Genomic DNA, 15,186 nt, shown 5'->3' with positions numbered 1-15,186 from the left:
TTAATTTGCATTTATCCAATTAATTACTATACTTTTACCTTTTGATATGCATATTGGCCTCTTGAATATATTTTTTAAAGTGTTATCCAAGTCTTGTGCCCATTTATTAACTGGGCTGTTTCTCTTTTTCTTAAAGTTCATAAAAGTATAATCTATTTTTGGTTTCACACTTCCTTTCTCTTCGTCTGTGTTTCTATCCTTATACCAAATTTATATTATCTTAATTACTGTAGCTGCCTAGAAGGTCTTACTTAGAGTCTTACAGTTTAAATCCCCCAAATTTACTCGTTCTTTAATATTGTTCTGGCTATTCTATGTACTTTGAATATAAATATATATACTATGTTATAAATGGTGTTATTCTATTTTATTTTCCAACTATTTCTTGTGACTATATAGAAATACCATTGGCTTTTGTATATTGACCTTGAACCCAGGACCTTGCTAAATTAACTTGATTAATGATAGTTTATTTTATCTTATATTTAATGCTTTATGTCCACAATCATGTCATCTGTGGAAGAAAGATGGATTTACATACTCTTTTCCAAATATTGTAAACTTCTTCTGAATTTTGTCTACCACTTATTTAGAATGATGAATAGAAGTGGTGATAGCTCTTATCCCTTTTCACTTTCTGATCTCAGGGGACAAATGCTAGTATTTCACTATCAAATATGATATCTCTAGTTTTTTAGACATTCTTTTTTCAGAATTTTTAGAAGTCTCCTATAGTCTTGTCTTCCAGTTTAATATTTCTTTCTTTTAAAAGATTTTATTTATTTATTTTTAGAGAGAGGGGAAGGAAGAGGGAAAGAGAGGAAGAGAGAAACAGCAATGTGTGAGAGATACATCGATCAGTTGCCTCTCATACACCCCCAACTGGGGACCTGACCCGCAACCCAGGCATGTGCCCTGACTGGGAATCAAACCATCATCCTCGTGGTTCACAGACCGGCACTCAGTCTGCTGAGCCACACCAGCCAGGGTTAATAATTCTTTATTTGATTTTGTCTACCCGTTTGATAATCTCATACATTCTTTTCTTCAATTCTAAAATTTCCACTTGATTACTTTTAAAGCTTCTGGTTTTTGGTTAAATTCCTCATATTGTCATCTATTTTGTTCATGTTTTTGTTCGTATCTGAATTTATTAATCACAGTTAACTAAATTGTTTGTTAATCACAATATCTGGATCTTTTTTGCATCTGCTTCTTTTGCATGTTTCTACTCTTAATCATTAATTATATATTTTTCTTGCCACTTTGCTTGTCTAATATTTTCATAGTATTTTGGACACAGTGTATAATATAATCATAAGGCCTCTTTCCAGATGGTAGTATTTTCTACTGGAGCTGTCCAACCCCTACATTTTTTTTTTTTTTTTTTCCTTTTACATGAATAGGATGAGAGCCAGACCACAGCGATCCAATCAGGGACAAAGTTCTTTGGGAATAAGCAGTTTGCGTAAAACTCAGTCTATGTTTAGATTCTGTTACAGCATTCCTGGACTTTTGATTGAGAGACTGTTGGGTATGTGCCTTGAAAAACTGTAGGAAATCAAATTCTGCCCTTCAGAGATTACTAATTTAATTTTTGTGGTTCGAGAAAAACCCTTGGCATGATTCAAGTGCTTTTGAATTTGTTGAGATTTGTTTTACAGCTAATAATATGATCTATCTTGGTGAATGCTCCATGTGCATTTGAAAGGAAATGTGAACTCTTCTCTTGCTGGGCAGTGTTTTTTAGCTTAGTTAGGCCAAGTTGGTGGTAATGTCAATGTCGTTTACATTCATTGTGATTTTCATTTGCTTATCCTAGCTATTACTAAGACAAGACTGTTTAGATCTTCAAGTTTAATTGTGATTTGTCTATTTCACCTTAGGCTCTATCAATGTTTGCTTCATGTATGTGATACTCTGTTGTTGGGTGCACAAATACTTAATGTTATATAATCTTCATAATTTAGTTCCTTTTTCTTAATGCAGTACCCTTCTTTTCTGGTTCTGAAATCTACTTTGCCTGATATTACTATAACCACAGTGGCTTCCTTTTGATTGATATTTATACAGTACATATTTCCCCATCCTTTTACACTTAATCTGTGGTTTTATATTTAAAGTGAAATTTGCTGTAGATGCTACATTGTTGGGTTTTTACTTTTTATTCAATATGAATATCTCTACCTTTTAATTGGGATATTTAGACCAGTTACATTTAATGTATTAATAATATTGGATTTGGATATACCATCTTACTATATATTTTATGTTTTTTATCCTTTGTTTTTTGTCCTGTTATTCCCCTATCTCTACTGTTTTGGGATTGAGTAGTTTTCTGTTACTCTGTTTTAATTCCAACTTTGCTAATTAGTTATACCTCTTTTAAAACTCTTTAAGTTTTACTTCAGTGTTTAGAATATACATTTTAATATTTTTGCAGTCTATGATTAAATATTGTGCCAAGTATTTATTATGTAATAACCTTATAGTATATTTTAATTTTCTTCCTCTAATCATTTGTATTATTGTGGTTATATGTTTCATTTCTTCATATGTAATAAACCCCCAAATATATTTAACTATTTATGCTTTAGCATATAACATCTTTTAAAATTATTAATATAATAAATAATGTTTAAATTTGGGTTTGGTGTTTAGTAAAAGTGAAATCTCATCTCTTCTCATTTATTTTTATTTGAGGTGTCATTGACAAAGTTAGGCATTTTTCCTTAAAGAACACATGACCCTTCTTTTCCGTGAAACATTTGTTTTGTGAGTTAAGAAATACTCCAATCCAATGAGAATTTAGTGGTTAAATTATTTTAGAAAATGCTGTATATTTTAGTTTTCTTTCTAGGAATTTCACATGTATATTAGCACTTGAAAGAGGTTGTGCAGTCAATTAAGGTTATTTAATTTGTTTAAACCGAGATTGGCAAGCCACATTTTACCCTAAAAAGCTTTTTTTCTAGCTTTTTATAAATATTTAGTCTTCTATAGAACATATTTTGAAAATTAATGTTTTAGAATCTATAAAACATTTTTTATATTGTTCCTAAGTTAAGAAAGGCTGAACAATTTATCATATTTTATTCAATCATCCTTTAATATACATATATTCTTAGAAGTAAATTGAATGGCTACCACGTGCCAGACATTGTAATTTATACAAATAATAGTGAAGTTGATTTCTGAATACAAATTTTCTGGATTCAAACTCAATACTCTTTCTACTATGCTCTCTGTATGGTACTATTTATATGATTAGTACAATAGAAATGTATTTATGTAATACCAATTATTTCTAAGACAATATAACATGAAATGTAAAATCCAAACCTAGCTTTTGTTTTTTCCCGGGATCTTGAGTAAATTTCCTGTTCCACAGAGCAGTTTTCTATATCTGCAATCCTAGATGTACCACAAAATAGCCTCTAGGTGTTATTCCATAAAAGATGAGAGTCTGACATGTATCTTAAAATAGAGGCAGGTATGTGGTTTTATTTTCTTTTTAATAGGCTTACTTCGCTTTATTTATTTGTATTCAAGCATTACATGGTGGCCATGTAGTCTCTCGTGTCTGGCTTCCTTTACTCCACACAATATCTTTGAGATTTATTCAAGTTGCTACCTTACATTTTAATGTCAGTAGGACTTCAGTTTCTCAGTCTATGCAATGAAAGGGGTTGGGCCAGATGAACTCTGAAGGACTTTTGAGTTGTGACAATAAGTGAGACACTCTTTCCACTAATTTGCAAGAATGAAAATGCAGGAATTCTGACCTGTATCAGTTGCCATGATACCATGACAATATTGGGAAAGGCAATTTTGAATGTGTAATCCAGTGAGAGCATTGACATTGTATGTCTGGGCCGGAAACAATTTTATGCACCTGTGCTTTGTAAGCGACAAGCCTGCGTTCTGTCTCCAGATGCCCTCACTGATGTCTGCCTCTCATAGGCGGCCTTCTTCCTTCATGAATTACTAACTCAGGTTGCCCACATTACAATTTAAAAAGCCATTGATAAACAGTCTTGAAATAGGACTAGTGAAAAGCACCACACCATGCGTGTGGTGTTTGAGGAGTTCATGGTATTAGGAAAACGCACATTCAAATCTCCTATGTGACCTTGGGCTTCACATCTACATGTGGGACCTTGGGCAAGTCAGTCTTAAACTCTCCAAGGCTGACCTGGGAGTGGAGAGGATGATAGCTACCTCACAGCGTTGTTATGAAGAACCAAACAAGATAATGCATGCAGAGTACTCAGAGTGCCCGGAATACGGGCAGCGCTTCATCACGTATAGCCGTTCCTGCTGTTGCGTCTTCTCAGCAGTGTGTCATCCAGTGGCCCTGCAACTGCAGTGCCTCACTGAGGTTGCCTTTCTCTGCCAGTCCTGTTTGTTTGCATTTGCTGGGACGAAGGTGGGTAGAAGCAGTGAGTAGTGAATAGCAGTGAGCACTGAATGTTTAATCAGTCCCATGTGAAGGGAAGCTTTCAACAGTGAATGGAGTGGGGCGGTTCACTGAGAAGAACAAGCAGTGGTCTGAGGGATGGCAAACGGGTTCTAACAACTTCATTAGTCATAAAACACTTCATTATCTGACTTTAGTGGTAACTAAATCCCTTTGGAAAAAACAAAATAGTTAATGATTTAAAGTCTGTGTTTTTCGTCGAAGTCTTGTTGTGCCATTTACTCTCAAATTCCTCAAACTCTTCGAGAGATATTTCCTCATGTGTGAAAGCAGTATAATGTGCAAAGGAAGAAAAGGGCTGGGTCAGATGAGTTGTGTTTGAATCCCAGTGTCGTCATTAACACTATCTGTGAAATATCAAACAAGTTACTGTCTCTGCTCTTCGGCTTTCTGATCTGTAAAATGGGTTGTTAGTTGTTACGGAGATGGGCTAACATAAGAACATTTTGATAGTGCCTGGCACAGAATAGGAAGTCAACAAATGTTAGCTCTTAGTTACAAATCCGCATAATGATGTGGTACTTAAATGACTGACACAGATTTTAATGATAATTCAAATAAACATTATAGATTATAAAATGAAGGACTGGAAATATGATATTATTAGAAGATTTGGGAAAAAATACAAATCTTCAGCACCAAATTAATGACTTGATTACTTTTTAAATGGAAGTATACAAATAAGTAAGTGGAAGTTGTTATATTTATGGTTTATAAGATCTATGTAAAGGAATACTCTTATTTTTGCTCTGAAATAGGGAAAACCAAGGGGAAATTTTCAAGCCAGGCAATAAATAATAATAATGATGTTACTGATAATAACAATAACAATAATCATTAAATACTTTTTCACGGAATAAAATCTGAGAAAGAATGCAGAGTTCATTCTCAGATGAGGTCTCCACTCTATGGAGCATATATTCTAATGGGAAAGACAACAAGTAGAGAAGTAACAGTTTAATAGCAAGAGAATTCCAGGCAGTGGGTGTTCTACACGGAAAATAAAATACATCTTATTATGAAAATGACTGGAATTGGGGATGCAATAGATGGAAGGTCTGCTCTAGATTTGGTTGTAAAGAAAGACCTAGCTGAAACAAATATTCAAGTTGAGCCCTGTATAGGAGTCAGCCAGTCACAAATCTAGGAGAGGGACCTAGATGAAGTGAAATCCCTAAGATCCCAAACGTATGAAATGGCAGAGCCTGAGTTCAAACTCAGTTCGTTTTGGCTTTAAAATCCTTACTCTTTCTACAATGGAGGAATAAGAAGACATTTATAAGCCAGGATGTCATCAAGGTCAAAGGACTCATAGGCATACATATATTCCAACAGGTAAGCCATAGCCATATTACGTGGACTTTGAAAAGCAGAGATGAGTAAGACCCTCTTGATTCTGTGGCTGGGAGGAGTCATCAGAAGATTTTTGTGGATGGAAATCACAAGGTAAGATTGATTTTAATTTTTTTTTAAACTAAGTTAAGACTTTATTTTTAGAGTAGTTTTAGGTACACAGCAAAAAGGGATTTCTCATATACCCCCCGCCAACATCCACACACATAGCCTTTCCCATTATTAACATCTTCCACCAGACTGGTACATTTGTTACAGTTGATGAACCTACATAATAATCACCCAAATTCCATAGTTTACATTATGGTTCACTGTTTGTGTTGTACCTCCTATGAGCTTGCACAAATGGTTAATAACACGTATTCATCATTATGGTATTACACAAATTATATTCACTGCCCTAAAAATCCCCCGTGCTCTGATTATTTGACCTAATCTCATCCCCTGCCTCCCGGCAACCACTGATCTTTTGACTGTCTTCATAGTTTTGTCTTTTGAGAATGGCATGTAATTAGAATCTCACAGTATCTAGCCTTTTCATGTTGGCTTCTTTCATTTAGAAATGTGCATTAAATTTTCCTCCACATCTATTTATGACTCCGTAGCTCACTTCTTTTTACACTGAATAATGTTCCATTGTCTGGATGTACCATGATTTATTGGCCCGTTCACCTACTGAAGGTCATCTTGGTTGCCTCCAAGTTTTGGCAATTTTATGAATAAAGCTGCTGCTGTGTGCAGGTTTTTTTGTGGAAATAAGTTTTCAACTCCTTTGGGTAAATATCCGAGAGTGATAGTGCTGGATTGTATAATAAGATTAGTTTTGTAAAAACCTGCCAAACTGTTTTCTGAAGTGGCTGTGCTGTTCTTCATTCTCACCAGCAATGAATGAGAGTTTCTGTTGCACCACATTCTTACCAGCATTTGGGGCTGACAGTGTTCTGGTTTTTGTCCTCTCTATGGGAATGTAATGGTGTTTCATTGTTGTTTTAATTTGAATTTTTCAGATGAAATATGATGTGGTGCATCTTTTCAAATGCTTATTTGCCATCTGTGTATATTCTTTGGTGAGGTATCTGTTAAGGTATTTGGCCCTTAAGCTCTTTTTAAATCAAGTTATTTTCTGATTGTTGACTTTTAAAGAGTTCTTTGTTCTTTATCAGATAGCATTTGCAAATATTTCTCCTGGTCTGTGTTCTGTCTTCTCACTCCCTTGACAGTGGGTTTCTTTGGTTTTTGTTTTTTTTTTTTTTTTCCTCCCAGAGGAGAGGTTTTTAATTTTAATGAACTCCAGATTACTGGAACTCCAGATTACTGGTTATTTCTTTCTTAGATCATGCCTTTTGTGTTGTATCTAAAAAGTCATCACAGTACCCAAAGTCATATAGTTTTCCTACTGTGTTATCTTCTAGGGCTTTATAGTTTTGCATTTTACCTTTAGGTCTATGATCCATTTTGAGTTACTTTTTGTGACTTTGTGAAGTGAGTCAAGTCAGTGTCTAGATTTTTATTTTTTTATTTTTTGCTTGTGCCTGTTCAGTTGTTGTAATACCATTTATTTAAAAGACTATCTTTGGCCCTCTGTATTGCCTTTACTCCTTTGTCAAAGATCATTTGATTCTCTTTATGGGGGTCTATATCTGGGATTTCTGCTCCATTGATTATTTATCTCTTCTTTTGCCAGTGCCACATTGCCTTGATTACTGTAAGTCTTGAAATCAGGTAACATCACTCCTCCAACTTTGTTTTACTCCTTCTCCATACATTGGCTATTCTGGGTTATTTGCCTCTTCATGTAAACTTAAGAATCAGTTTTTTGATATCCACAAAATAACTGACTAGGATTTGGATTGGGGTTGCGCTGAATCTATAGATCAAGTTGAAAAAAACTCACAACTTGATAATATTTTTTTCTATCCATTGACATGGTCTATCTTTTTACTTATTTAATTCTGTGATTTCATTCATCATAGTTTTTTTGTAGATTTTCCTCGTATAAGTTGTGTACATATTTTGTTATATATACACCTAAGTATTTTATTTTTGTGGGTGTTAATGTAAATGGTATTATGTTTTTCATTTTAATTCCATATTTCATTGCTTATTAGTTCCAGGAGCTTTATTATTGATTCTTATGAAGTCTATATCATGTCATCTGTGAACAAAGAGAGTTTTATATTTTTCTTCAAAATCTATATATCTTAATTTTTAATGGAACCAATAATAGTTACCATTTATTGAGTACCTACTAAATCCTAGAAATTTTCAAATATTATCTAATTAATTTTCATAATAACTGCGAAATAGTTTAATTTCCACCAAAGCTCAGAAGTTTTAAGGAATTTTCTGATGCTTTCATGACTGGTAATGGTAGATCCAGGACCCAGAACTTGGTATGTCTAATTTTAAAGCCCATGTTTTTCACTCACCATACTTCTGTGCTTGTAAAGCGTTATAGGAATGTAGATCAAACAACACTTTGCAGGACTTGAGATGGTTGGAGGCATCAAATGTAGTAATTAAGGTGCAAGTGTTTTATAATGTCTGGGACCAACATTGATGACAGGAACTATTCTGCATGGACCAAGGGACATTCATAAGTGTAAACACATTCAAGGTGTTTAAACTTTTCAAATGTTGGGAGAATAAAAAATGAAGTTTCCCTTATCAGAAGTATTCACTGTCTTTAAGAATCCTATCATGCGTTGTGTAAAGAAAAGTGAATGCATTGACTTTATTCTGTTAGATACATAGCTATTGAAACAACAACAACAAAAACCTTCACAATTTAAGCATTAAAATAATGTGTCCAATAGGTTATCAAGTCAATCTGTTAAGGTCACAGGAAAAAGCCAAGTGGACAGGGAAGGCTCCTTGTAGCCACTGGGACTCTCCTCTACCTTTTTTTAAGGTAGTGGACAGATTCCCTGATTGATGTTCTCTTCCCATAACACTACATCTTAAAAGTTAGGGGAGAAATGAAGAATCAGCTAATCCTACTTCCTCATTTCACAGATGTGACAACTAAGGCCCAGAGAGGGCAATTTTCCTAGAATCTAGCTTTTTTGATGATGAAAGAAGTGCTCAATTTTATTTTTCCTTTTTAAATTAAATTTATTGGGGTGACATTGGTAAATAAAATTGTATAGGTTTCAAGTGCGCAGTGAGTGGGTGTTTGCAAAGCTGTGGTGTGGGAAAAGCACAGGGGACTGGGAGTTAGGATGCGGAATGAGCTCTGGCCTTGCTACCCTGTAGCTATTGGTCTTCAAGTCAATGGCTTCCCATCATCGGGCCTTATTGATAAAGTGAAGATATTTGAATATACTAAAATATACCAAGGCTCATTTCCGTTCAAAGACAATGATAATTTTGTGACTTTTCATAACTATACACCTAGTACTTTGGGTACTGAACTCTCAAAGAGTATATACCCAAGAGGGTTGAGTGTGTTTTCTTGTTAGGGCCTTGTCTGACAGGTTTTCCTTTGTTTTTTTTTACCAACCCTTTCCAAAGAAGCTCATCCCTATATTTACCCTCACTGCTTAATTCCATGAGAAACGGGAGGAAAAGTGTGCTCAGGCAAAGGCATCTATTTTGCCTTAAGATGCTAATCATTTTTCCCCCTCTGGAGAGGAGATGTAGAGCCAAGCGGTTTTTGTTATGCAGACACTTTTGCCGAGCTCACAAATGTAGGTCAAGTGGGCCAGGAATGAAGGTTGAACTTCCATGGAAATCACCGAGCCCAGTTCTCTCCACTCGCCTTCCTTCCCAGAAGTCAGAGGATAGTCCGCATTTCCACCATAAGTAGGCTGCCATTTTTCCATTGCGTCACAACTCTAAGGTGAGATTACACTAACTCCCAAGAGTTGTTTTCAGAGCACACCAGTTAATTAGGCGACAGGACAACAGGGTGGAGTGATACTTTATTCTCCTGGATGTCTCCACACCCACAGAAGATTTGGCCTAGTGCCACCGCCAGCCACCCTCAGAGCAGTGGCATCTTACAATGCAACCACGCCCAGATGACAATAAATTGTATGTTTTTAAGGACTAACTTTAATGAAAAATTACACACATTAATTAACCTAGGGACAAGAGAAGAAAACGTGTCAGCTCTTCCCTCCCTCATTCCCTACCCCCACCCCATTTTTTTTCCCTTGGAATTTTGAGATGTAATGAGCTAGCCTTGTAAGTGAAAATACCTGATAAAGAGATAGTTTGAGGCACACAATACCAGTCTGGACCAAGATCAGTGACTGGCCTTTGTTTGGCAGCTTATAGCTCATAGAGTACTTTCACCTATATTGCTTAATTATATCTTCACAACAAAACTGACATGTAGATGACAACATTTTTATATTTTATAAATGAGAAAATAGGCTCAGAAATGTAAATAAACATGTCTAACATCACTCTGATAAAAGGGAGGACCCAGTTTTTTAACTCCAAATCTCATTTTTTTTTTTTACTCTTTTTCTGCTGTTTTACTGTTTTACTGCTGTAAGCTCTTCCCTAAGTGACTTAACGGTCGAATGTTCTGGTCAAAAGACTCATCAATTAATTCACTATATATTGAGTGCCGCTATGCTCCAGATAGTGCTGCCTTTGAAAAAAATTCTTTTTTAAATTATTTAATAGACTAGATTTTTAGAGCAGTTTTAATTCATGGCAAAACTCACAGGAAGGTACGGAGATTTCCTTTAGAACCTCTGCCCCCACACAGACATGGCCTTCCCCATCATCAACATCCCCCACCACAGTGGTTCTTTCATTAAAACTGATGACCCTACACTGCCACATCAGTTATCACCCAGAGTTCATAGTTTACACTAGGGTTCACTTTTGCTGTTGTACATTCAATTGCTCTAGACAAATATACAGTGACATGTATCCTTCATTGTATCATACAGAGTAATTTCACTGCCTTAAAAATTTTCTCTGTGAAGGCAATATTATGACATTGGTTGATATACTCAATTAGTAGAGTTTAACGGGTCTACCTTTTTCTTGTCCCCTTAGTGCCTTTTCCAATGGGCCTCACCTCGTGAGAATTTAGAAATTTAATCTGTATCCACAGTCTTGCTTCAGCTAAAGGTGGAGACTGGAATTAACACATAGACTTCCTAATTCCACATCAAATACAATAACATTCATGAACTTGCTAATGAGTTAGAGGCTTAAGAAGGACTGACAAGAGTAAGAAGAGGCATTCACCCTACTCCCATCCCCAGCTAGATGATAAGATATTTTCTCTCGTCTGAAGAAGGGAAACGTTTGAAAATTTAAGAGCTTAGAATCAGCAGTTTGATTTCCTGACCAATTTGAAAGGGTGTCACTTTTTTATGGCTCAAATGACCTGCACTCCATCCAGGAATGTGTGGCTATTCTTCACTGAGGGTGACCAATTCCTTGTAAAGGCCTTACGACCTGGAGTACAGTAAGCTGTCCAAAGGAAGGGGCACTGATGAGGAGATGATGCTCTACCCTGGAGGCTATTAGTGTGTGCCACTAAAATTAGATGCTGATTGTTGGCACTTCCTACCAAATACCAAGTACTTTAAAAGGCTCAGAGGTGGATTCCCCATTGTAATCTTTAGTTCAATGTAGTCAGCAGTCTTAACAAGAAGACATTTCTAATAACAGCTAACCCTGTGCATTCTCTATGTACCAGATCCCATTGAAAGGCTTTACACGAGTTACTCCACGTAATTCTCATGGTCATCGCTATTACAGTCCTAGTTTAGTTGTGAAGAAAGTGAGAGTTTAGGTAAATTGCCCCTCTTCCCATGACAGATAAGCCAGTTTTTGAACCCAGGTAGCATTACTTCAAAGCCCCGCAGTTAACTTCTAAGTTATATCATCCTTCTGGCTCTCAAGTAGGCTTCACTATGGATGACTTAAATTGTTACCGGCAATGAGAGTTGCTTTAGCTTTGTCACACACTCGTCCCAATCTGCTCAACAACCCTGTCAAGAGGGTGGATGATAATGCTCTTACCATGGTTTGCCTGAAGTCAAACTGCTAGCAAGTCACACATTTCCAGAAAATCACTGGCCTCCGTTGGTGCAGATTGGAGACCCGGGTCTTCTCCGTCCAGATGCTGCGTCCACCAGCAGGAGGTGGTCCGGGGAAACCCTGAAACACTACTCTGGAGCATTATGAAGTGGGAGTTTCTGAAGGATGAAAATGACCCTCATCCCATCAGAATAAATGCTGACATTCGCAGTTAGATCATACAGCTCAGAGGATGGGCCACTGAAGGTGTGTGGAACTTATTTTAACATTTAGAGAATTAAGAAAAAATAACTCTGTCTTAGCCCTTGTATCTTCATCTATAAACTAAAGAGAATTAGATGACTTTCAGTGTCTTCTCTAGCCCTAAAAATATCAAACTAATTTTTGAAAATAACCTTTTTTTAAAAAGCGATATCTACTTCATACAAAAAAAAAAAACTTAGAAGAGAAAAAGAGAGAAATATAAAATATCATGAGTAATCCTAGTAGATGGGATAAGAAATGTAATGACTTTTTGGTCAATCTGTATCTATCTCCCTTAATGCAGAAATATATAAATGTTTTAAAAAACAGTATGTTAATGAATATGAATTTTTTTTCCCTAAAGTCAGGTTTATTGAAGGGAAGTGTATAAAGGCAAAACTTAAAATCTTGGGTGTGTAGTTACATGAATTTTGACAAGCATAATCACTTGTGAAACTACCAGCATAATCAAGATACAGAATAGAGCCATCACCCTTAAATCCAGGGTGGGGCAAATGTAGGTTTACAGTTGTAAGCAAGGAAACATAGATTATTTTTGTATTACTATTCCTTAATTATTGTATTATTTTCCATATGAACAACTGTAAACCTACTTTTGCCCCACCCTATATTCTCATTTGCACCTTTGTAGTAAATCTTCTTCCTTAGTTTTGAGCCTGGCAACTTTGGTCTAATTTATGCCTCTATAATTTAAAAATGTCATGTGTAAATGGAATGCTAAAGTATGTAATATTTTATGCCTGTCCTCTTTCACTTAGAATGATGCTTTTGATGTTCAGTCATGTTGTAGCAAGTGTTAATAGTTTGTTTCTTTTTATCCTTGAGTAGAAATCTGTTGTGTGGATGTACAACAGTTTGTTTATCCATTCACCAATCGATACACATTTGGATTGTTTCTGGATTTTGGTGATTATGAGTAAAGTTGCAATAAATATTCTTGCATAGGTTTTGTATGGACCTAATTTAATTTCTCTTGGGTAAATACCTAGGAGCGAGATTGCTGGGACATACAGTAAGTGTATTTTTATGGAAAGAATGTAGGATTTTGTAGTCTATGTGGGGGGAAAAAATGGGGAGAAATAACTACAGATTCACAGGAGTTTGCAAAGACAGTACAAGAGGTCCTGTGTTACTCAGCATCCCCCAATAGTTAAATCTTACATCATTATATCAAAACTAGGAACTTGACTTTCACTAGAGGCATGCGTATATAGTTCAGTGTTATTTTATTGCATATGTGGATTTGTGTCATTATCCCCAATCAGGACATAGAATTTCCCATCACCACAGACATCTCTCTCATGTCATCCATGTGCAGTCACATTTCCCTGCTTAACAGCCCTCCTTGACCCCTGGCAACCACTACATTGTTTTCCGTGTCTATAACTTTATAATTTTGAAAATGTTACATGAATGAAAGTAAATGAATTTTGGAGACGAGCTTTTTCACCCAGCACAATGTCTGTGAGATCCATCCAAGTTGTTGCATGTAGACATAATTCATTTCTTTTCATTGCTGAATAGGAGTCCATGGTGTAATATTCTAACGTTTGATTAACAGGTTACCTTCTGAGGGACATTGTGGTTGTTTTCAATTAATTGTGTGCCAGCTTTTGTGTGGGTATAAGTTTTCATTTTTCTGGGATAAATGCCTAGGTGTGCAATTATTGGGTGGTATAATAAGCATATATTTAGTTTGTTAAATAAGAGCCAACCTGTTTTCCGAAGTGGCTGTACCATTTTACATTCCCACCTGCAACACATGAGAGGTCTGGTTCCTCTACATACTTGCCAGCATTTGATTGGGTCACTAGTGTTTATTTTAGCTATTCAGACATTGCATTGTCCTAAAACTATTTTCTACTCTCCCATTTTTGCAGTCAAATGGTACTACATGTTCGTTTATGAAGAACCCACATTATTTTGCGTCTGCAAACTTGCTAATTCAGTTCTGAAAAATCTGTCACATTCCCATCCCCTCACGTTCAAATATTCTTAACCCTCGAGGCCCAATTCAAACGCATTCACTCCATCTGTACTTTGTTTATGACACTTTATGTTGTATGTTCTATTGAGTCATTTCTTTTCTGGTGCAAGTATTATCTTCCCTACTACATTGCTAGATTGTTTAGGCAGAACAGTCTTTTTTACTTATTTTCTTTCTCCTTACTTTCAGCATCTTGGGGTCTTAAGCTTTCAATTAATAAAATTCAATATGACTCCTACAAATGGATATGGATCTACATTTTTTACTTTCATTAATATCACATGGGAGCGCATCACTCCAAATAAATAAAAACCCACTAAATGTAAATTAAATTCTATCTTACATTTTAAATTCAACTCCTGACACCAGACAGTGTTAGATGCTAACTAGTGATATAGTGGAAATTAAAAATGTCAGGTGAAAGGAATTATTGGAAGAAAACTCTGGTTTTCATAATTATTTAAGGAGTAATTTATTCATGTAAGCTGAATTTTTCAGATAGATGAAGCTATATACCTTTTTAATTGTGGCTCTTTTTTTATTTTTTATTTTTTAGAATTGAGTCTAATTTCATCAAGCTCTCTCTATCTAGAAGCCAAATATCTGTATTATGTGTTAGCTTTACTTGATGGGCATCTTTTTAAAAACACTTCCACAGATTCAATTGAACAGTGATTTATATGATTATTTTCTACCTCTTCTACTACACTGTAGTCTCTTAGAAGTTGGAGACCAATCTGTTTTATTTATAGGTTTAATACTAGGCCCTCATACATCTCAGGCAAATGTAGGCATTCAGTAAATATTTGTTGTATTCATTTGGGGAGTATTACAGAATCTGTTGGATATACCATAACACATTACTTTGGACTTGCATATTTAATTTTTTAAGTCCCATTTTAGTAATTTGGTTCCATATCTGAGAATAAATATGATTTCATATCTCTTATTACTTTTATTTGTCTCATGAATCAAGATTGTAGTATGGCACAATAATTAGTGCTATTTAACTTGTTACTAAATTTATTTATTTATTTTAAAGATTTTACTGATTTATTTTTGGAGAGAGGGAAAAGGAGAGAAACAT

General features: G+C 35.4%; 1 protein-coding gene across 1 annotated transcript in view; it reads left to right on the top strand.

The window, feature by feature from the left end:
- SPINK5 (serine peptidase inhibitor Kazal type 5) overlaps nucleotides 1-15,186 on the top strand; it is a 205,664-nt gene that overhangs the window by 115,229 nt on the left and 75,249 nt on the right. The window contains exon 2 of the mRNA XM_054568601.1: nucleotides 5,816-5,926. The gene's annotated coding sequence lies outside the window, so the exon portion shown is untranslated. The remainder of the gene's footprint in view (nucleotides 1-5,815; nucleotides 5,927-15,186) is intronic.

The sequence above is a fragment of the Pteronotus mesoamericanus genome, unplaced genomic scaffold (assembly GCF_021234165.1).
Source record: "Pteronotus mesoamericanus isolate MK-2021 breed Mesoamerican mustached bat unplaced genomic scaffold, CSHL_Meso_final contig_2, whole genome shotgun sequence".
In the NCBI taxonomy this organism is placed as follows: Eukaryota; Metazoa; Chordata; class Mammalia; order Chiroptera; family Mormoopidae; genus Pteronotus; species Pteronotus mesoamericanus.
The sequence above is the reverse complement of the archived record's forward strand: the minus strand, read 5'-3'. Positions and strand labels throughout refer to the sequence as shown.